Genomic DNA, 24,206 nt, shown 5'->3' with positions numbered 1-24,206 from the left:
CCTCAAGGTCAAATAAATCCTGGAGACTAATGTACATCATAGTGATTCCAGTCAATAATGTTGTATTATAAATTTCTTTTCTTTTTTTTTGTATTATAAATTTCAAAATCGCTAAGAGGCAGGATCTTAATTGTTCAACACACAAAGAAAATTATAATTAAGTGAGCTGATAGAGGAGTTAGTTAATGCTACTTGGTAATCATATTGCATTATGTAAATATATTGAATGAACACATTGTGTGCTTTATGTTTTTAAAGATTTATTTATTTATTTATTTATTTATTTGAGGGAGAGAGAGAGAGAGAGAGAGAGAGAGAAAGCAATGGGAGGAGCAGAGGGAGAGAAAGTCCTAGGCAGACTCTCCACTGAGCATGGGGCCTGACATGGGGCTCAATCCCACAACTCTGAGATCAGGACTCTGAGATCATGACCTGAGCCAACTCCAAGAGTCCCACGCTTAACCAACTATGCCACTGAGGTACTCCACATTGTATACTTTAAACTTACCCAATATTACATGTCAAATCTATATTAAAAATTATAATTTTAGTTTATCAATAATATTTAGCAAAAGCATTGTGTATGTTTTATAAGAAGCAAATAAAAAATGGCTGTACATAATCAAAGACTACTATATAATCACTGATCTTTTCATTCTTAGTTCAGAACAATTATTATTTTATTTTTTTTTAATTTTTTTTTTTTTATGATAGTCATACAGAGAGAGAGAGAGAGAGGCAGAGACGCAGGCAGAGGGAGAAGCAGGCTCCATGCACCGGGAGCCTGATGTGGGATTCGATCCCGGGTCTCCGGGATCACGCCCTGGGCCAAAGGCAGGCGCCAAACCGCTGCGCCACCCAGGGATCCCAGTTATTATTTTAATAATTAGATTTAATTGGCTAAAAAATCCATCTTAGATTCTTATATTTTAGTATAACTAAAACATATGCATATGTATTATTTCTCTTTTGGACAAGTTCATTTCATTTTACATGACTTGCTATAATTTTTCATCCTTAAACCTGCTTCTGGTTGATTTGTTTTTCCTGACTGGTCCTACTGTGACACTTCACTTTGTGTAGGGTGTGTATTCAATAGTTTGATACTTATTTTATACTCTTCTATTACAGAAATAATAGATTCTAAAAATCAATTCTACTTTAACATTAGTTCTAATCACTTTTATCAGGCATATTTTTTTATGTATTAAATGCTTCGAATTATTGTTTCACCATTCATGTTTTCAAACTCTCTCCTTTGCTTTTACCAAGATTAAAATTCAAAGATTTGCTCTTGGTCCAGGTAAAAGTAATATGATAGCCTGTGTGTGTGTGTGTGTGTGTGTGTGTGTCTGTGACTGTTTGTGTCTTTTTATGCCTTCAGCAGGATAGTGAAGGACACTGTCAAATAATGATTCTTCCACTGTGTAATGTGTATTGTGCATTAATGGCATCTTCAAAAACATACACGGTATTTCACATAATTTAACTTTGTCAGAAGATTGTTTAATCTCTTTGTTTTTATACTTATTCTCTGAGACATTTACTGTCATCATAAATGCTAAAAATTAAAGTTATGTATTTCTCAAAAATCTTAACCTTGAAATGTTGGTTGTTCTTCCATCAGCCACTTTGTTGACATGGTAGCAATTATAAAGGAAAATGTATAATTGATGAATGTATAATTTCAAGATGTGTCACATTCACCCACAATTTATAATCATGAGGCTTTCCTGTTATTGTTTTAAAAAATCTATTATAGTAACTAACAGTTGAAAATTTAAAAAAAGATTACCCAATCTTCATCTTAACAGAGAGAGCTTATATAAAATATGTTAACTAGGTATAAAGTTATTAACTAGGTAACTGAAAGGGTAAGAGAAAGAGACGATAGACGGATGGAAGGAAGGAAGAGAAAGCTCTAAAATATATCCTGTGTAGCAACTGCTAAAGCAAATTCTACCCCAAGGGCTGTGGAAAACAAAGGAATTTGGAATTATTAAAACTTAGAAGGTGGGATGAATGTCTGTGTAAGGCTGAAACTCAGATATATGAGGAGAAATAGCCAAGGTAGCACTGTCATCTCTGGATGTGGGTTTGTTGGATATGGGTGATTTGGCTACAAATATGACTGATCTGCTTCTGCCATAGGAAAAGGTGGGCTCTAGTGATGCTCAAAGGAACTGCAAGCAGAAGGGATGTAGACAGGAAGATCACAGGAAGTACGTATAAAAGAATGGTCCCTTCTTCCTCTTCCATGCCCACAAGTTTCCTCTATTGCCCATGACTGGTGCCAAATGGCAAGGCAGAAATGTTTACAAAGTCCTACCCCACAAGTCACAAAGTAGAATATGAGAAAGTGGGTTTAAAGCTGAAATAGAATAGATTAATAAGTAGTCATTTCACTTTTTTGACTGATTAAATGTTTGGAAATAACTGCAAATTTAGAGAAAAGTTGCTAATGAAGTTCAATTTCCCCCCTTGAATTAGTTGAAAGTATGTTAGTAACATAATGCTCCATCACTTCTAAATAGCTTGGGGGATACATTCCTTACAAAGATATTTTCTAACATAATCAATACAATTATCGGAATCAAGATATTGACATTGACACATTATCACCATATGATATTCAAATAGTCAAGCTTTACAAAGTGTCCCGATAATGTTCTTTATAGCAAAGAGATCCAATTCAGAATCAATCACATATTGCCTTTAGTTATGTGTCTAATTTCCTTCAATCTAAAAAACTTCCTGAGAATTTCTTCAACTCTTGTGACCTACATAATTTCTAAAACTAGAGACCAGTATCTTTTTTTTTTTGTTCTGTTTTTGTATGTTTTGTTTTTTATCCCTGCATTACAAGAGCTTTGAAAAGAAATGGCACCATATCAATTAGCTATTGCTACATAACCAACCACCCTCCACCAAAATTCAATGGCTTAGTATAAAATCATCTATTATCCTGGCTCATATGTGTTGTTTTGGTTTGGTTTTTGTAGAATGATTCTTAATTTGGGAAGATTCATTATCTGCTCTTCTATGAAACTATACAGTGAATTGCTAAATAGTGCATTAAGAAAAAATGGGGTAAAATCTATAAGGTTTGAACAGGAAGAAAGCAACTGTCATTATGTGGTTTGGAAAAAGATAAAAAAAAATGACATTATTTTCAGGCAAAAAGAGAGTATATATAGAAACACCAAAAGAATTTAGAGGTAAATTTAGAGAATTAGTATGGCTGCATACAAAAATCAATATATAAAATCTATTGCATTTCCTATAAAAACAATAATCAGGAAATACTTTTTTAAGAAAACAAGAATGGCATTAATATATGCAGCGCCGAAGAATAAATAAAAAGCAATAAAACTTTATTGAGGAATATAAAGAAGAGCTAAATAAATGAGGAGACCTACATTTTCATGAATTGTAAGATGATATTGCCAACTTGTCAATTTTTGCTATAGTTTAAAAATATTCTAATAAATACAAATTCTATATAATGGGTAATTTCTGTGACTCTGTTGTCTCAAGTAGCTGCAATATTAAACATTATAAATATTAAATACTTGATAAATTATTTCAACAGATGCCCCAGTGCTGGAGCTTTATACTTTGAGCTAAGCTGAGTTAGGAAGTGTAAAGATAAGCCCTGAAAAAGAATATTTCTGGAGACTGTCAGATGACAAAATAATAACAACACTTTAAAAAAAAATCTGAGGATGGACTTTTGGAATATGTCCAATCTATTTTGACCCATGTTGTGATTATTAGGCATTCTGTTTTTCACAGCTTCTATGGTTTCAGGGTTGTTTCTAAAGAATACTCTTGAGCTCAGGAGAAGACAGCCACTGGCAAGTTAGAACAGTAGTATTAAGCTGGCTGATCTTTCCAACATGAAGCTGTTTTCCTTGAAAAGGCTTGCAATAGCAAGCCTTTGTTTAATTCCAAGAGTTCTGAAGAAGTTGAATTTGAAAAAAAATTTTTTTTCAGTGTTCTTGTTGATATTTTGGAGAAGTGGATTTTTATAGTTCCTTACCACACTGAGAAGTGCTCCATTATGAAACACACTTATGCGTGTGGATATGCTTGTATGTGTGTGTGTATATAAATTCATGTATATGTGTATGTAAACCTGTGCACATATATGTGTGCTAATATATGAAAAATTGACTTAGAAAGTATATTTCTCATGACATCATAGTGTTAAGCATATATATGTTAACTGCCTATAAGGGTTAACAAAGACTGGCAAGCTTTTCATAATATTTATCACTAATTGGTGGGATTACCAGTGATTTTTCTTTTCCTCTATCAATTTTCTGTATTATCTCATTTTATTATTTTCTAAAGAATCATAAACTATTTCTCTAAAATAATAAAATCAATAAAAGTTTTTTATCTGAAAGTAAATATTTTTGTTTTTTGAATTAAATTTAATTTACATTCAATTAATGAACATGTAGTGTACCATTAATTTCAGAGGTAGATTTCAGTGATTCATCAGTTATATAAAACACCCAGTGCTCATTTCATCACATGCCCTTCTTTTTTTTTTTAATTTTTTTAAATGTTTATTTATTTATGATAGTCACACACAGAGAGAGAGAGAGGCAGAGACACAAGCAGAGGGAGAAGCAGGCTCCATGCACCGGGAACCCGACGTGGGATTCGATCCCGGGTGTCCAGGATCACGCCCTGGGCCAAAGGCAGGCGCCAAACCGCTGCGCCACCCAGGGATCCCATCATCACATGCCCTTCTTAATGTCTATCACCCAGTTACCCCATTCCCCCACGCCCTCCCCTTTTTTCTCCTTTTCTCCTCAAAACTCCAGTTTTACTCCAGTTTAAACTCTTCTCCAGTTTTTCTTCATCTAAGAGGTAGCTAAAACTGCTAAATATATAAGCTTTAAAAAAAGATATTGGTGCTATAACTTGGCTGTAATTTGAAAATTTAGAAAATGATAGTATGATTCAGGTTTTACAGTCATATATATATATGTGTGTGTGTATGAATATATGTCCATTAGAGTGGATATACAAATATGTTCATATATGTATGTATATATGTTCATGATATGATACTTTGAATATTATACATTTGCAAAGATATGGCCAAAGCTGTATCCCAGCTTAATTGCTAGATGTTAGTTTCTGGACTTCTTCAAGAGAGTATCTCAAAATTCTTAAACAGAATGCTTTCTTCATTCAAGAAATTTCTATTTGTCCCTAGATTATTGTGTTATATATAGCATATGAAAATTGCAAAGCCTCTGATTCAAGTGTTTAAATTTGACTGCTTTAGGGATCAACATTTGTTCCATGAACTTCCAGAGCAGAAGCAGTCTCATGGAAGGAATGAAAGGAAGACCAGTTCCTGGTCCCCCTCTCACCCTTAAAAATCATATATAATGGTCTTTATTATTCACTTCCTAAAACAGAGTTTTAAAAATTTTCAAACATTTAAGATGCATAGTAATATCTCATATTTGGACAAAAAATTGAATATTTTCTCATTTAAAGTTTTGAGATATAGCCCTTATTTCTTTGGAAATAAACTTCAGAAATTTTGACTTAGGTATTGTAATAAGTGTGATTAAAGTACTAGTTTAAAATTAGTAATGCATACCAGGGACAATGCATACCATGAAGTAGCTAACAAAGTAAATAATGTGCAATGCAAAATTTTGCTTAGCAGAATGATGTACTCATGCATCATTTATAAAATAAATCCATATGGGAAAGTAATCATGCAATGTAAAGATTATATGAAATGTAAAGTTATGTGATTTTATGTTTCTTTTATTTTACATTTATTTTAGTATCTCAATGCTTGCTCTTTTATATCCTGATATCTATTCTATTTGCCTCAATGATGATCTAGTTGGTTATTTCCCCTTGGAATGCTTTTTTTTTTTTTTTTTTTTTTGATCCTTCTAAGAATCCACTCTTTCTTCCATTCCTTTCTAGTGTTACCTGCTATAAGAAATGTTTCCTGGGGGATCCCTGGGTGGCGCAGCGGTTTGGCGCCTGCCTTTGGCCCAGGGCGCGATCCTGGAGACCCGGGATCGAATCCCACGTCGGGTTCCCGGTGCATGGAGCCTGCTTCTCCCTCTGCCTGTGTCTCTGCCTCTCTCTCTCTCTCTCTCTCTGTGACTATCCTAAATAAACTCTCTGTGACTATCATAAATAAATAAAAATTAAAAAGAAATGTTTCCTGACCTATTGGAAACCCATGTACACATCAGAAATAAAATCTTCTTCCACTGTAACTTATTGCAATATACATGGCTCTACTGAGTATATTTTAATGTATTTAATTTATTTAACACTTCTATTAAATTATTAAATCCTTCAGAGTAAGAACTATGTCTAACTCACCTAGCGTAATGCAGACTGTATCACATATGGTAAGTGTTTGATGAACAAATTAACTAAAAAGCGTTTTATCAAGGGAATTCTACAATAGGCATACATAAGGATTTTTTTTCTATTAACCAACTCCTTTTAATGTTTATGTAGTGGTATTTTGCATGGTTTGGCTGCCCAACTTCATTTGGATACTTCTGTGCTCAATTAATTTCCTATAGGAGGAAAAAAAATTTCCTACAGGAGGAACCTTGAATCTACTTTTCTCATGCTCTGTCATCCAGGTTATAAACATGTAATACAGCCCGGTATCCCCACTGTTATGGGAAGAGAGCAGCAGTAATAGGCAGATTGGCATCCACCACTGATATCACCAGTATGAGCTTCATATCTGGACATAGTGGGCAGGTGTAGTACAGTCTTCCTTGGAGCAGCCTCTCCTTGTTTCTAGCTAGATAGCCTCCAAGACTAATTCTGATGACATAGGATATTTCTAATCATTAGAATCTAATAACTTTTAGTCGATTCTTTTACTCCTTTATTCAAAATGAGCTATTGCTTACAACTAAAAATCTAGTTAGATATATAGTTAGTGACAGTGCAATTCACTCCAAGATATAGTCCGAGATGAAGATGTCAAACACACAAAAAATAGAAACACAAAATGTGGAAAAATGAAAAAACATGATGCTGTTTCATTTCACAAATCAAATCCCTCTCCACAAAAAGCATAATTTGTTTTACTTAATTAAAAAATAATAGACTTTGAAGCAGTTCTCTCTGGCACTTACTTGTCATATCAATAAATAACATTTGAATGAATGAACAGTGAATTTGCTTATTTAAACAAAGATTGGTTTGGGAGGACCACTAGCTGTAGTGATGTTCACAGTAAAGATAAAAAAATAGATTGATATTTTTGTCCAATTACTTTGTTAAAAAGGTATGCCCAAGGTAGCAATTTTATACACACAAAGAGGTCTTTGGGAAAATTCTAGTGCAATTTTGAGTTTGGGTCCAAGGTAAGTAATTAGAGAACTTTTCTCTGCACTCATCTCTATTTCAATTAATAAATTTTGAGCTATCTATTTGATATCTACTGATGTCTACTGATATCTAGTTAGCTTAGTCTTTTTTTAATTTAAAATGGCATAGAATATAAAATCAAGTAATTTCTTTTATATTTGATCATTTTATTTAGTTTATTCTTTCTTCATCTAAATGGTTATTAATGCAAGAGAATATGATAATCCCCCCCTTTAAACTCTAAAATTCCTTGGATTGTGTGGTCTTATCTTTCTTCCCTCTATTTTATTTTCTCTTCTAAGCTTTGCATTTAGCGTTTTCTCTCTCTCTCTCTCTCTCTCTCTCTCTCGGTAACAGAAAACATTTGTTTTTTGTCTTTGTTATTTGTCTGACTTATTATTTATCATAATAAATCAGAACCCTATTCTTCAATAATGTATTATTTTCCACCATAATTTATACCTCTTGTTGACCATTTTTTCCTTTTTCACTCAGCAGAATAGCTTAACTTAAGTCCCCCACTTTGTGTGCATACCTGAAACGGGAGGGGGAGCAGAGAGAGAGAGAGAGAATCTCAAGCAGGCTCCATGATGAGCACATAACTCAAGATGGAGGTCAACCTCATGACCCTGAGATCATGACCTGAGCCAAAATCAAAAGTTGGATGCTTAACTGAGTGAGCCACGAGGCGCCCCTGGCATTAGTTCTTATAGAAACTTCTATATCTACTTTTCTTTAAGTTAGTTGTCAGAAAAATGAAGAGTCCCTTTGCAGAGCAGTAAAAACTATCCTTTACTCCAGAAATTAGATCGAGGAAGAGATTTAATGACTTTATTTTTTTTTTCTTCTGAGATTTAATGACTTTAGCATTTTGCCATTTGATTCCAGTGTTTATTCCTATTTTATAGATGTAAAGTTGACCCAAGTCAACTTTTACTGCAATGGCTCATTTTTTAAAAATAATTTTATAGACTACAAATCAACTGTGAAGTGAAAGGAAACAATGAGGTGGACACAAAATGAAAATTTGACAGAGAGATTTGCAGTGTTTTAACCTGTAAATTATTTATTTTAAAATTAGAAAGTTTAAATGTCTGATTTTTAACCAACTTTTAAATAGGCTATCATAAAATCATTTAGAGGTTTCTAACTCGTATTAGTGAATTTGTTTGTATACTGGGTCATTGTTTTCTATAATTGAAGTCCTCTACAGAATTATATTGTTCATAGAACTTTTATAAAATAAAGTTGGAATTCTCTCATAATATTTAATGGAAAAAGAGACCATTGTGGTGTGAAACTATCAAGCCCAGAGTCCAAAGAATTGTATTAAAAGTTCTGAAAGCTCCACTGAAAATCTACAAGGTTTAGTTTTCTTATTTGTAAAGTACAGATTGTAGTTCTTATTATTTGTGGCACACTGGAGACAAATATGTCATAATTCATAGGAATGCTATGAATCTCAAATGAGATACAGATGGTGAAGGTATATTATAAATTATAAAGTTCTGTGAAAACATAAAGCAGAGGTGGCAACTTTTTCTGTAAAGGGTCAGATAGTAAATATTTTTGGCTTTGCCAGTGTTAAAGTCTGTCACAATGGTTCAACTCTGCTGTTATAGCCCCCAAGCAGCTGTTGATAGTAAGGAAAGGATTAAATGTATTATGTTCAGTAAACTTTATTTGTGGACACTGAAATTTAAATTTCACATAATCTCTATATATTGCAAAATATTATTCTTCCTTTTTAGGCATTTCCCCGCAATCTTTCAAAATTGTAGAAAACAGTCTGAACTTGGCAAATGAATGAAAATAAAAACCAGCAATTGTTTGTTTTTGGCCTATAGGATATCGTTTTGCTGGCCCCTGATGTAAAGCACTGTAAATGACGATCTACTAACTTTCCATTATCTCCTCATATCTTTAGAATACACAATAATCCAATTTTCCAATTAAATTCAATAATTATTTTACTCCTCGTATGCATCACATACTCCCTTATAACAATGGAGGTCACAAAAGCAAATAAAATGACTCCTACTTTAAAGAAGGTTCTATCAATGCAGTTGGGAAAACAGCAGTGAAAGCCAGGACATAAGGCAGAATTAAGATATATTGTTATCTACATGTAAAATAATAACATACAGGGCAGAGACAGGAAACTTTAAATTTACTTAAAGATATTGAGAGCTTATGGCATAAAAATTGGCCTGAGCTGAAGGCAGAACTTAACTGACTGACCCACTCAGGCAACCCTAAAAAGTATAATGTTTGTTTGATACAGTTAAAAGTTATGATATTATCCAAAATAGGAACTTTTTTCTGAAAAGTTTGAAATGACACTGCTTCAGGTCCAGATTTTAAAATAATAATGGTAAATAAGACACTGATAATAAAATAAAATAAGTGAATAATAAGTTAAAAAAGTAAATAAAAGCTATTACATATTATACAGAAAAAATGTATTTATTTTTCACTGTAAGAATTTGAGAATGAGCCAGTTAAGTGTGAAGTCCTGCAGCTTTCTTGCTTAATAATGTCAACCAGTTACATAAAACAGCAAAAAGTTGAGTAGTATGGCTAATTAAGTTCTTTAAAAAAAATTCTAGTCAAGCCTGAAATTTAACTGGACTAGCTCATGAGAGTGATAATAATTAATATAATAAAACAGTAAAATTTGAAGTAATTTCATGTGTAGTTTCATGCAATCTTCTTACATTAAATAGTCTAAGATATAAATTGCCTATGCCTGATTCAGAGATGTTAGGCTACTTCTACACATTCATAAGAATAATTACTGGAAAACTGAATTTATGTATAGTTAAACAGGTACCAAAGACCATGTTTGTAGGGACTTTTTTCTGTCCCACTATCACTGTATTATATAACTAAACATTGGAATCTTAGAATATATTTTCCATTCAATAGCAAAACAAGTGACATGAATTAATCTAGATAAGTATCTTTTATGACAGGGAAAAATGAGCCAAAACATGTGATTATCATCATTCATCTATACCAGTGTGTCTCAGGTTTTTTTTTTCCCCACGAATAGCACACATTTTAATTACCTGATATAGTAGTTAATATACTATTGTAGTTGATAGTCTCATCTTAGACTGAGCCCTCATTTTGGATGAAACAGAATATTCTGTGATAAGAAAAAGTATTTTAAAAGACTCCATAACTAATTATGACAAACACTGTCTCCTAAGAACAGAAACAACACTATGGATATTATTTGTTTACATATATGTGGGGCAAATAGTTTAGCAATAATACAGCATATGCTTTAAGATTATCTAAGTAAGGAGAATGCATTTCAATCCCAAAATCACTGAGTTTCATTTTTCTACCCCTGCCCACACGCCAAATAGAGTTAAGATTCCATAAGGTGGATGAAAGCAGTAAGTTATTTAAAATTGGGATTTTTATATTTTATTCTCCAAATTACTAAAGATAAATTGGTATAACTTTCCACTAAATGAAATATACCTGTGAAAATAAAGTTAGATTAAATAAGAATTAAAATGTGAGTTGTTTATGGAGTATTAAATATTAAAAGAATTGCTTGCACACATACAATTTTGATATGCAATAGAAATAATATTTTAATAGATTAAATAGGTCCTAAAAGCTGTCTCACATTTTAAGCCACTAACTGTCCATGGGCTTTAATTTTTTCAACTTTAAAATCAGGCCAGGGTGGCTCTAGGGAGTATCTGTAATTCCCATCAATTTTTATTATCAATGATTCTATGATGGCACCAATGATTAATGGGTTTTGTTTGCTTGCTTTTTGTTTTTTTTTTTTCTTCCCCCTCCCAATGTCCCATAAGTTAATTGAATATTTCTTTGGTTTGAGTAGCTAGCTTATTAACCTTCCATACACATGTTTCTCTTTCCTATGTTCATAGCAATGCTTGCTGGAAATGCTCAATCATTTTGACACTTTTGATGACTGTAGAGTACTGAAATAATCTGCATTATTGCTCTATGTATGATAGTACAAACAAAAAGGTGTCAATTATTAGGTATGGATAAAAATACCAATTTAAGCCAGATAGTTAGTGACCCATTCCTCACACTAGACTGCCAGGTGTATCTATTGCCTGCTTTAGGGCACTAGATTTCTAAAAAAAAAAAAAAAAAAAAAAAAAAAAAAAAAAAAAAAAAAAAAAAAAAAATTGCAACTTAAGAAGAGCCCTAGGGCTTAATTTTTTTTTAGGAAAAAAAAAAGCTTTATTTTCTAAAACATCTGCATTTTTCTCCTTGAGGCTATCATCTTCCTTCAGAGGCCAATGCTTATTTTTCACATTTTGTCGAAGGCATCTTCCAAAATTGTTTCACAGGTGGAATCCCCACTGATAAGAATGGGCATATGGCAAAACAAGCATCAAAAGGCATTCCTGAAAGAAAAGCCAAGGAGCTTGACTTGCCTAAAGGAGGTTTGGGGAAGAAAATAGCCAGCAATCAATCTAATCGAATGCAGCTGTAACATTTGTTCTTTAAAAAAATGTTTTTGATAAGGATCTATTCCACCTGTGCTTAAATATTTTCAATTTTGCCACAAAGGGTTTCATGTTCTCATAACAAGTAAATGTAATGCTACATTTTATAAATACTTTATAAGCCCTAGTAATATCAGTAACTAATTTTTTAAGGCTAGTCCTTGGTATTTTTGTCATTTTGAAAGTGCATGGTAAATATGTTATTTATAACACTGCGTGAAATTTAATCTGATGTGTGAAATTATAGGAACCATATAAAGTCTAAGTATGAATAGATTTTGAATGTAACTCTTTCCAGTAGCCTTCATATAAGGCTATCAGGCTCTGTAATTGTACTAAAGACTATTTCACAAGTCTGTGTATGTACATTATGTAACAGGCAAATGTACACATGATATGTCACTGTCATTTGCATTAAAAATTGATAAAATTGCTTATCAATTGTTATCTAAAATCCCTTTTTGCAGAAAAAAAACAAGAATCCCATTATAGAGTAAGCAGATTTGAATCCTAGTGGTACTTACCTTTGTGACTTTTTACGTGAAAGCACTCTGAGATGGTGCATTCCAGAGTTGTCCTCTAGGTAATCACATCTAGTAAGTAGGTATTATGAATTGATAAAACAGTGCCAAGCTGTTTTAATTCATTGGTGGCTTCCAGTTCATATTACCTGTGTAGATTTGCTATCTATAAAACAGATTTGAGCAAATGGGCTCCACAGGGTAGACCAATTAATGGTATAAAAATTAATTAATAGGTCATCTCCAGCTTTTATTTAATATTATTGTATGCTAGCCTGACATTCTTCTTCTTCTTTTTTCTTTTTTCTTGCTAAGTTATCTGGCTGGTCTCAGCTATTTAAAAAATTGGACTGATTAATAAAATTAGAAAAGAGCATTTTAAGAAAAAAGATTTAAGGGTTGTTTTTCCTTAAAAGTCAAGTGACTGTGTGTCTACCATGCCAGTTAATTGTTATTTTAAAAATAAGAAGTGTTTTAAAGGGAGAGGATAAATGTCAAGGAAATCTGAATTCTGAGAAGACCTTCAAAATGAATAGTCAGAGCATCAGATAATTTAGAAAAGAAAGAGTCATGCTTTAAAAATCACTCTTAAAGACCTCCTACACTTATCATCATAGTGATAATTAAAGTTAAAAATGTTAAAATTTTAGGAGTTTTCCTAAGGCATTTGAGCAATTTTTAGATGTCTTATCAAATATACTAAAATAAATAAATTTTGCCAAAAATTCTAAAAATAAAACAAAACTAAAAACTTGTACAGAACTACAAGTCTCCTTTGTCCCCGCCCCCCAGAATCTAAGTCTTTCCCCCTCCTATACAGAAGTGGCCGCTCCTAACTGCGTAGTAGAGATTCACTGGGGCCCTTCACTCTGCATTTGTATAATGTTTGTGTTTATGTGATATATCTATTAATCTCATATATCAATATATACAGTCCTTGTGGAACTTGCTCTTTTCACTCATTATCATCTGTAAATGATGTGTAAAATGAACATTAGGCATTGAATTGTAATCAAAACATAGCTATACCTCAATTTTGAAAATAAGTTATCTAGGCTTATGTGACAGTCAACATTTTGCAACTGTTTAGCTTTTAATCTTCTTGTTTTAACCATTGGGATTTTCTCAGGCTAAAGCTACATGGCAAAGAAAGCAGAATGCTTCTATTTTCTTACTGTAAGTTTATGATCTCTAAGCTCATCTTTGTCCCTACTGGCTAGCTACAAATTCAGCCATAGCTATTTGTCAAGTAGAGCAAAGAGGAGAAAATTCTTACTTGGTATTGCAGTTTGAGCTGTCTGGAGACTGCCAGATAATTAAATGTGATTTGCCCTCAGGAGGTGCTTTCCTGGGTACTTTAAAGGCTTCCCAGCTGGACCCATCTCTTTCAGTTCTTTTGACTAATATGAGGGATCTTCTCTCTGAGTTATGTGCTTTGGTCTTCCTTTCACTTCTGAGCTTTCAGTTGTTTACCTCCATCTCCATCTGCTGAGATATCCCCTCAGGCAGCCCTTTCAGACAGGACCACTATAATCCCACATCTGCCCTTTCTCACTTGTGCCAAAGGTATGTTAAAGCAGAATTTGGGGGTCCTCTATAACTATAAATGCTGAGACTGGGAGCGTAGTGGGAAAACCCCTCTATCCTTCATAGTTTAGGGAGCATCCTCCAAACTGCAGGTAAACACTTTTAAAATTCTCCCAGTGGATCTTTTCATTTTTTTATTGAAAAAATCCCCCCCCCCCTTTTACTTCTTTTTAAAGGGACTTTCAAAAGGCTTGGAGATAAAAAGTGGCATCATTCTTTCTGAATGCATTTGTTTCTACACCAACTATAAACAGATGGAATTGTTGGATCTCAGGATGGATACATATGAATTTTCATAGAGTATAATTTTTTAACTAAATAATTTTATTAATTTATACTGGTAACATTTGAAAGTCTCTGTTTTCTCATATCCTTAATCTATTTATGATTTATGATATTTTTCATATTTATTAGCTTAGCAATTTCTATGTCCTCCATTACAGTTTAAAAACTCAAATCTCAGTAGAAAATTTAAGAAAATAGTAATAGTTATTCAGGTTTTTATGAAATGAGAATTTATTCTCTTCATTTGGTGTATTGTATCAATCACTCTAAAATGTTATTCATCATGAAGTCTTGCTGTTTACAACAACATGGATGGATCTAGAGGATATAATGCTAAGAGAAATAAGTCAGTCAAAGAAAAAGTATGATTTAAGTCATACGTAACACTAAAGAAAAATGAGCAAAGAGAAGAGAGAGAGAAATCAAGAAATAGACTTAACTATAGAAAACAGTTACTAGAAGGGAAGTGTGTGGGGGATGGTGAAATAGGTGATATGGATTAAAGAGTAGACTTACCAAGATGAGCACTGAGTAATGTATACAATTGTTGAATCACTAGATTTTACACCTGAACTAATGTAACACTGTATGATAACTGTACTGGAATTAAAATTAAAAATACAATAAATAAAAATAAAATAAATGTTATTTATTAGTCTCTTAAAAATAACTTTTATATAATAAGTTCTATCGTTCACCATGATCGATCTCTAATCCTTTCTTTCTTTCTTTCTTTCTTTCTTTCTTTCTTTCTTTCTTTCTTTCTTTCTTCCTTTCTTTCTTTCTTTCTTTCTTCTTTTTTTCTTTCTTTCTTTCTTTCTTTCTTTCTTTCTTCTTTCTTTCTCTCTCTCTCTCTCTTTCTTTTCTTTTCTTTTCTTTTCTTTTCTTTCTGTGTGTACTCTGGTTAAGAAGCAAAATTTAGAAAAATCACTTCACACTTACTTCTCTGATTTGTCAGTGAATTAGAAATCCCCAAATTCTACTGTATATGCATGAGAGCATGAGTGAGAAGAAGAGTACCTGCCAAATGAAAGGGAAGAATGCAGAGATTCAAAAATGAGAAAAAAGTGAAATGTGTTGGGTGTGGAGGCCGAGAAAATTAAGGCCATTTAATTTTAAGTTCAGCGTTAGCACAAGTACAGCCATCCCAGGACCCTGTGAATAAGAGCTGAAATTTACATTACTTCAGTTACAGAAAAAAACCAGCTTACAGCTTAACGCCCTAGAAAGCCCCATATTAGAATGAAAACAGAGCTCAACGCCAGTGGCAGGAAGCCCCATATCAGAATGAGAACTGAGCTCAATGCCCTTGAAAGCCCCATATCAGAATATAAACAGAACTTGAGAAATTCCTGCACCTTCTGGAGGTCCCTTAGACCAGCCCATAAAACTAAGCTGGAACCCACCTGGGGGTCCAAATCCCTGCTCCGCTGTGTTGGGTATACTTGGACGCAGGCTCGAACTTGTAAATAAACCCTCCTGTGTTTGCATCGGTGTCGGCTCCTTGGTTTCTCAGATATGTAATTTTGGGCACAACATTGGGAAGATAGTTGATTTATGTCAACTGTAAAGTATATGTTTTGATAAAGGAAAACATAACTGAGTTCTCTTCATTAGAGGAATTCTGTAAGAAGAAATGATCCATTTTATTAGTTTATGTGAGTTTTTTGGTACAATTTAGTTCTATCTGTAGTATGAATGTTCTTTTATTGATTATCCCTCTAGCTTGCATCGGTAGCTTTAGAGATTTTCTTAAAAATCCCTCTGAACGTGATATAAGAAGAGGACATCTGAGAGCCTTGAATTTTATATACTTTAAACATAACATGTTAAACTTATACAGAGAATAATATAAATGTTTAATGCAATAGAGATCAATTTCTTATTCTTTTTCTACTTCTCTTTGTCTAACAAGCTTCAAGAACATTCTTTTCTGTTGGTAAGTGATTTTTCCCCCAGTAGCTTCCAAATTACTTCTTTTCCTCTTATTCTATTATTTTTTCACCAATGAAAATAAATTTTGTAATATTCAAACAAAATAACACTAGCATACATGATGCTCTCTATCCTACATTGCAAATTAATCTTTGGCTATTTGTTTATTTCAAGTGCTGTGGTTTAAAAGGTTAGCTGCAATGAAGTGTATGCAACCAATGTGACTATAGGAGAGCACAGGAAAAATGTAATAACCACACAAAAAAGAAGCAAGTGGGCAGAGTGCACAATGCAAATATGCAAAATGACAAGATCAATATCATCATTTCTTCATTTATGGAAGGCTACTTTTTTATCTAGAAATCAGATTTAATAGAGAAAACAGTTTCTGACAATGCCAATGATTTTCCATTTTTCTTCCTCTTATGTGAATGAGAATGCTCATAGAAAATATATATTTAATAAGGAGGAAGTTTCTCATTGAACTAATATTTTAAAAATCTATCTCCCTATATCACCCACTCCCTGGGTGGCTCAGTTAGTAAGTGTCTGACTTTTTCTTTCTGCTCAGGTTATGATCTCAGGGTCATGAGATGGAGTCCTGCCTCAGAATCTGTGCTCGGCATGGAGTCTCCTTAACATTCTCTCTCCCCTCCTCCCCCTACGCATGCACTCTCTCTCTTTCTAAATAAATAAATAAATAAAATCATAAAAAAAGAAAAATATATAAATATTTTTCTCAAAACTTTTATCTTGGCTTAATACAAAAGTACAAGGTATACATTCTTTACTTATATTTGACCAGAATAAAAAACAGTAATAATAAACACATTTTTATAACTTCAATATAAAGAGAATTGTAAATATATATATCTACATGTCTATATATATATATATATGTTTTCTCATACAATAGTCTAAAAGCAGTATTGATATATTTTCATTAATTCTTAAAATCCATTTTAGTTGCCAGTTGATAGTAAATGCCTCTACTTTGTGTGTACACAAACACATGCATGCATTACAGGCATGGGGTGAATAAAATAAATAAATCTAAGAAATCCTCTAATTAATTCTAGAAATGTAATATTATTTTGATAATATTAAAGGCTTCCAAAGGTGATAAAATCATATTACAACACTTTCATTTAATTCCAGATCAACTAAATGAATAAGCTCCTGTAATGGTTTGAAAATATGAGAGCCATTCATTAAATCTTTTTTTTTAGAACTATTTATGTTCACTTTACATTGCAAGGCTATTGCTATTAAGTAGAAGTGCTATTTTATTTTCTTTGCACAATAGTTGAGATCCATTTTAACAGTGAAAAAAATCCATTAGATTATTCTTCAAAGTACAATTTTGATAGAGGAAAAAAGATGTTCAGCTTTTAAAAGTTGCCCAGGTATTTATGTGCTCAGATAACCACAAAAGTGCTTTTGTTTAAGATCTCCTACTTGGCATGCAAATGGTCTTTATAAAGCAATGCTTGATTTGGCCTATTTTAAATTAAATTCCTGTGACTTTTTGTCAGTCTACTGGATAGGAACACGGAATCTGACATATTGAATCAGTCCATTGCTCCATCAAGTAGACTATTTTGTTTCCAATAATAGTCTATAAAATGAGACTTCAGAGAAAAATAAAGTATATTGCATGCTGTGAATTTTGAAAGATCTTACCTAATGTTCCTGATTCAGTCCCATCTAGGCATTTCACTGTGAACTTTAAGGTGAGAGCATTGCAAAATTTCCACATTTCCTTTACTACAGAGGTACTTCAAGTGCATTTCTTACTTCCAAAGAACAGCAATTTATGTAAGAAACATGTGCCATTTTTATTAGATTGCACATTTATAGTAAGTTATAAGTGTGGGAACAGTTTAATATTGAATTTAATTCTAAATGTAAAAGACTGCCATAGTTGGTTTAATGTAGATTATACTTTGAAAATGTTTATATGGCTATAAATAGCCCAGACTATCATAAATGCAACACTATTCTTTTCAGTTAATTTTTTGTATGAATAACAGGTTGACTTCTACTTCAACATAATCAAAGAGCGTCTCATCACCTTAGTTATAAGAAAACCTTAAAATTCAAGTGGGAAATTGAGGAATATGTATTTAGGGCAATCTCAATATATTTGTCTCCTAGATGTATTTAATACATATTTATTTCAATAGCAAGAAACTACATTAACCAAAAGTTGACCTAGACCAATCACACACCAACTCAGGTCAAGGAGCACTGAATTGCAGACCCTAGAAGCTAAAGTGACTTCATTTATCACATTCCAGTCACAAAAATAAATTTTCACAGTATCTCATTTTGAGAGGTACTTCAAAGAACAACACATACAAAATACTTTTATGAAAACAGAGATATATCAATACAGGTTTTTGGAAAGTATACATGATGTCCTCCCAATAATTTGTATTGATCCTAGACATAATACATGTTACTTTGTCTCCTTAATTCAGTTACCTAAATTAACTATTATGAATACAGAGTTAATTTTTCCCCACAGAATTATTAAATTAAAAAAAACAAGATCCCCCCAAAAAAGCACATTACACTATCATGCTCTGCACTACTATCCATAATGTCAGAGAATCTAAGAATACATGATTGTTTTAATTATATTACATTAAGTGATGTACCTTAAAACCAGATACAGATTAACAGATAGAAAGACTTAGTACAATTAAAGGTTTTATCAAAAAACAAAAAAGGTTTTATTATACTCATAGCTTCCTGAGGAGATCACAGTACACTAGGCAAAACCATTCAGGAAAGCACTAGAATGTCAGGAGGCAGCCAAGTAAAAGGAGAATTGTGGGGAAGCAACTTTATTGTGGTTTCTGTGAGAAGGAAAGGGTAAAGTAGGGCAAACAGGCTCAGAATTGGTTTGCTATATTTGAAGGTGGCTCCCTCCCCCATAATATTCATATTCACTGTGACTGTTAGAGTATATACATTAAAACTATCTAAGGACTCCAGATGCTATGGATGAGTTACAGTTTGGTTAAGGATAGCTAATAGTCCCTTAGGTGGATATTAAGGTATCCATTTACAGAAATTAAAAGGATGGTTAATACAATGATATAGCCATCCTTAAATATCACTATTGTTCTCATCAATATGAATATGATTCGCACATAAATTGAAATATATTCATACAATTTAAAATTATCTTTTCTTTGTTCCATGCACTGTCACAAATAAAGGTTCCATTCCATTTTTACTACTTGCTTTTCAACTTGCTTTACAAAAATGCACATGTAATTTCTGACTTCCACTAAAGACAATATAGAGGCTAGCTTGATAATTTGTGTGAAAATGTTCCAATATTTTTAGAAAATTTCCTATCTGAATTATGAGTTTTATTGCAGATTCTGGGTTCTGAGTGAACTGACATTTTTTCAACTCATAAATAGATGATCTCTTATATTATTCTGCAAAACCTTCACTCAGTTTGTTTCTTGATATAAGCCTTACCTTTAAAAAGTCACAAATAAAAATAATTTCACTTGTGGGATGCCTGGGTGGCTCAGCGGTTGGGCACCTGCCTTTGGCTCAGGGTGTGATCCCATGGTCCCGGGATCAAGTCCCATGTCAGGCCAACTGCATGGAGCCTGCTTCTTCTCCCTCTGACTACGTCTCTGCCTCTCTCTGTGTGTCTCTCATGAATAAATAAATAAAATCTTTTAAAAATGACTTCACTTATATTATTATAAGAAACATTGTAAAAAAATCTCAAATTTAATTTAAAAAGAACTAATGGTCATTAGCCTTTTCAAAATAGAAAATTGAAGTAGGGACCAATAGGGCATCCAGAGTTTTGTTTCCTTTCCCTCTCCTATCAATTTTTAAATATCACTTGGCAAATGGTCTAGATTAAGATATTCAGCACAGAAGCAAATAAGAATGCAGTACCTAGAGTATTTAAGAAGGATATTTAGGGGCACTGTTAGTTAAGTGTCTGCCTTAGGTTCAGATCATGATCCCAGGGTCCTGGGATGGAGCGCTGTATCAGGCTCCCTGCTTAGTGGGGAGCCTGCTTCTCCCTCTTCCTCTGCCCCTACCCCCACTTATGTTTGCTCTCTCTCACTCTCTCTCAAATAAATAAAATCTTAAAAATCAAAACATAAAAAAGAAGGCAATTTATTTCACCATTATTAATTGATTCCAAACTATTTTTCTGTCTTACATATTTCATCTGGACTAGTCACCATTATTTTGAATCAAAGACTACCTTCAAAGATTGCAGCATTTTATCATTGTGTATGTTTTGAAACCTCATGCACATTTTAAGCAGATTGAGTCTTATCAGTCTATAATACTTGCTATGATCTGCTCCATGCCTGTTTTTCCTGCCTCATCATTTGCTTCTCTTCTTAATCATCAGATTATACTAACTCTCTTTCCTCACCTTCATACATAAGTATCTTTGCTCTCAGACTATGTCCTACTCCCTACTTCATATGCTCTCCCTAACTTGGATGGCTAAGATTCATCATTCAGTTCTCAGCTAATATGTAAGCTCTTCAGAATAAAATTCCCAAACTACCTTCTCTACAGAGATCCTCTTCTCTTTCTATCATAGAATCGGTTAATCTCCATTATATTATAATTTTACTTAATGTTCATACTTTCTTTGTTTCTTGATATAAATAGTCTTCCTCACAAATGATAAATTGCATAAGGACGGGAAGTTTTTGCAACACTGATCACATGCAAGATTTAGCAAAGTGCTTGACACTCAGTTCATTTATTCTGATTCAGTGAATGAAAGTTATGAAAATGTTGGTATGGGAAAAAGGAAAGAGGTAGCGTTGTTGTTGTTGTTGTTGTTGTTGTTCTTCTTCTTCTTCTTCTTCTTCTTCTTCTTCTTCTTCCTCTTCCTCTTCTTCTTCCTCCTCTTCCTCTTCTTCTTTCAGAGATGCAGCATTTAGTCTATGTTTAGGTCGATTAAGTGGAACAAATGTTCTACTAAAAGATAATTCATTCTTGCCACAGACAAGTGCAGAACAGTTTTATCTTGAGTAGGTCTTCCCACAGTCCAGACTGCCATGCTGATAATGACCATGGTGGGGTGAAGAAAGCCAAAGCACCAGTAAATGTACTTGGTCATATATTACAGCCATTTCTACAACAACTTTTATGCATAAATAGCACATTTTATTCTCTATTTCTCTGATTCATCTATCCAATTTTTATATAGTTCTGTACTCAGGTAAAAAAGGGAGAACTGATATTTTTCTAAAACTCTCTATTCTCTGAGAGTTATTTTGAAGATTCATTATGCAATGTCAATAAGCTAAATAGTAAGGTGATATTCTTGAATTCTAATATAATTAAAGCTGAAGATGTTCATAAAATGTCTATTTGAAAATTTTGATTTTCAAATGAAAAATTATTGTTGAGATGAGAGAAATATCAAAAAAGAAGTTTTGAAGTTCATGTGTAAAATAATAGTATGATAGTTGCTCTGAGATAAGACATAAAAGATGTAATTCACAGTAATATTGAAGGAAAAGTACATGCACAATTAAGTGTTACTATGTAAAGCACAAAGTTAAAGTAAATGGTATTGACCACATAATCCACGAGTAAAAATCTTTAACTTTGATAAAATTCAGAAGATTCCAAAACACTCCCAAAAAGCCGATTTGTGTTTCTCTTAAATGTCCTGTGAACATCTGTGAAACTCTTTTTACAGTAAATAGAAACTCTTTTTGAAGTCTTTAAAAAAAGTTAATGATTCATTTAGTTAGTTGACGATTACAAGATCTTGTATGTTGTACGGTACCATCCAGAGTAACTACCATGTAAAATTAATTCTGAAATTCTAATATACAAGCTCCTTTTTTCACATACTGCTACTAGCATAAAAAGAACATTAAAATGCCTTCTAGGAATGTTCCAAACATTAAAATGTTCATCTCAGAAACCACATATCAGAATAGACATAAACCCAAAAACAAAATACATGAACCTCCTCAGATACTTAAAGCAAAGAACAGCCATAATTGGACAGTCATAATTCACTTTGTTATTATTACTCACCAGAGAGACAGTATGATAATATCATCATCTCAAAGATGCAGAAAAAGCATCTGACAAAATCCAAAAGTCACTCACACTGTTCTATGACTGGGACTAAGACTAGGAGTAGTAGTAGTAGTACTAAGACTAGTAGTAGTAGTAGTAAAAGAACTTCTCAGAAAGGTAAAAATAGGAAGAAAAAACACTTTCCCAATTTTATATAATATGTTTGTCCACTTCCCCCCCAAAAAATATAGCTAAAAATACATGTAAGTAGAAATACTGAAATCTTTTCATCGATGGTTGAAGACAAAGCAAAGCTATATCATTTACCATTTGCATTCAATAAACTCGTATATTAAAGGATTTATTAAATATACAAACATAATGAATGAAGATGCAAAAGTAAAATGTCCACTATTCATAGGCATCATGAGTACATTAAAAAAATCTATCTATTATAAAGAGACAAAAATAACGAAACCTCATAAGGAAATGTAAAACATCACAGGATATAAGTCAAATGTAAAAATAAATACTATTACTATATACTAGCAACAAACACTTTGGAAACAGAATTTAAAAATGTATTCATGGTAGTATTAAATGCTATTACATAGATAGGAATAAATATAGCAAAATATGTGTAAGACCTCTGCAATGAAAATTTTAAAGTGGCACCTGTGTGGCCCAGTGGTTGGGCATCTGCCTTTGGCTCATGTTGGGATCCCAGGGTCCTGGAAGACAGTCCCACATTGGGCTCCCTGCAGGGAGCTTGCTTCTTACTCTGCCTATGTCTCTGCTTCTCTGTGTGTGTTTCTCATAAATAAGTAAATAAAATCTTAAGAAAGAGAAAATTCTAAAATAGTACTAAAAGAAACCTAAAATTTAAAGATTTCTAATGGTATGGAAAGTATAACATTAGAAGACTCAATACTGTTAACATATCTATTAATTCGAAAGATCTTGTATACTAAACACAATCCCAATGAAGATTACAGAAGCCTTTTTTCATAAAATCAACAAGATAAATTTATAGTTATAACAATGCAAAAAGCTAGAATTACACAAAAATGATCTTCAACAAGAACAACACAAAGATCTTCACAAAGCTACCATAATAAAACTTAGTGATACTGATGTAAGAATAGATAACTAGAACAATGGAGTGAAAGAGTCTAGATAAACTAGAGAAGTGCATACAGAGAAGTGAATTACAACAAAGGTGTCAAGTCAACTTAATGAAGGAAGGAAACTCTTATAAGGAAATAATGATAGAAGAACTTGATATCTGAACCAAAACAAACAAACACAAAACCAAAATATCAAAGCCAAAAGAAAGCCTCAAATACTAGCTGATACAACAGAAACATCAATTTACTATGAATCATAGACCTAAACATATAAGGTAAAACCATAATTCTAGAAAAAAAAAACATGAAATAATATATTCACATCTTTGAGTAGTCAAAGATTTCATCAATCAAATACCAGAGCCACTCACTCTAAAATAAGAAAAAGGTATCCAGAATTTCATCGAAATTAGTAACAATTCATTGGAAAAAATTAAAAGGCAAACAAACAAGGAATATATTGGTATAGTTCTATATGTCCATATATTAATATCTATTCTATAAAAAGAATAATTACAAGTTAACTAAAAGACAAGTGAATAAAGGAGGCAAAGTACTGAAAAGACACTTCATGAATGAAATGGCCATAAACACATGTAATGGTACTCTGCATAATCAGTCACTTGAAAAATGTAAATTAAAAACATAATGAAGTATGCTAATACTACTCACAAGCATTGCTAAAATAGAAAAGACTGACAAGAACAACTATTGAGGATATGAATTAACAGAATTTCTAAATGATGAAATTGTTTTGGAAAACTCACTGGTAGTGTCTTGTAAAT

This window comes from Vulpes vulpes, chromosome 14, assembly GCF_048418805.1.
Source record: "Vulpes vulpes isolate BD-2025 chromosome 14, VulVul3, whole genome shotgun sequence".
Lineage (NCBI taxonomy): Eukaryota > Metazoa > Chordata > Mammalia > Carnivora > Canidae > Vulpes > Vulpes vulpes.
Note: the sequence above shows the minus strand (reverse complement) of the source record.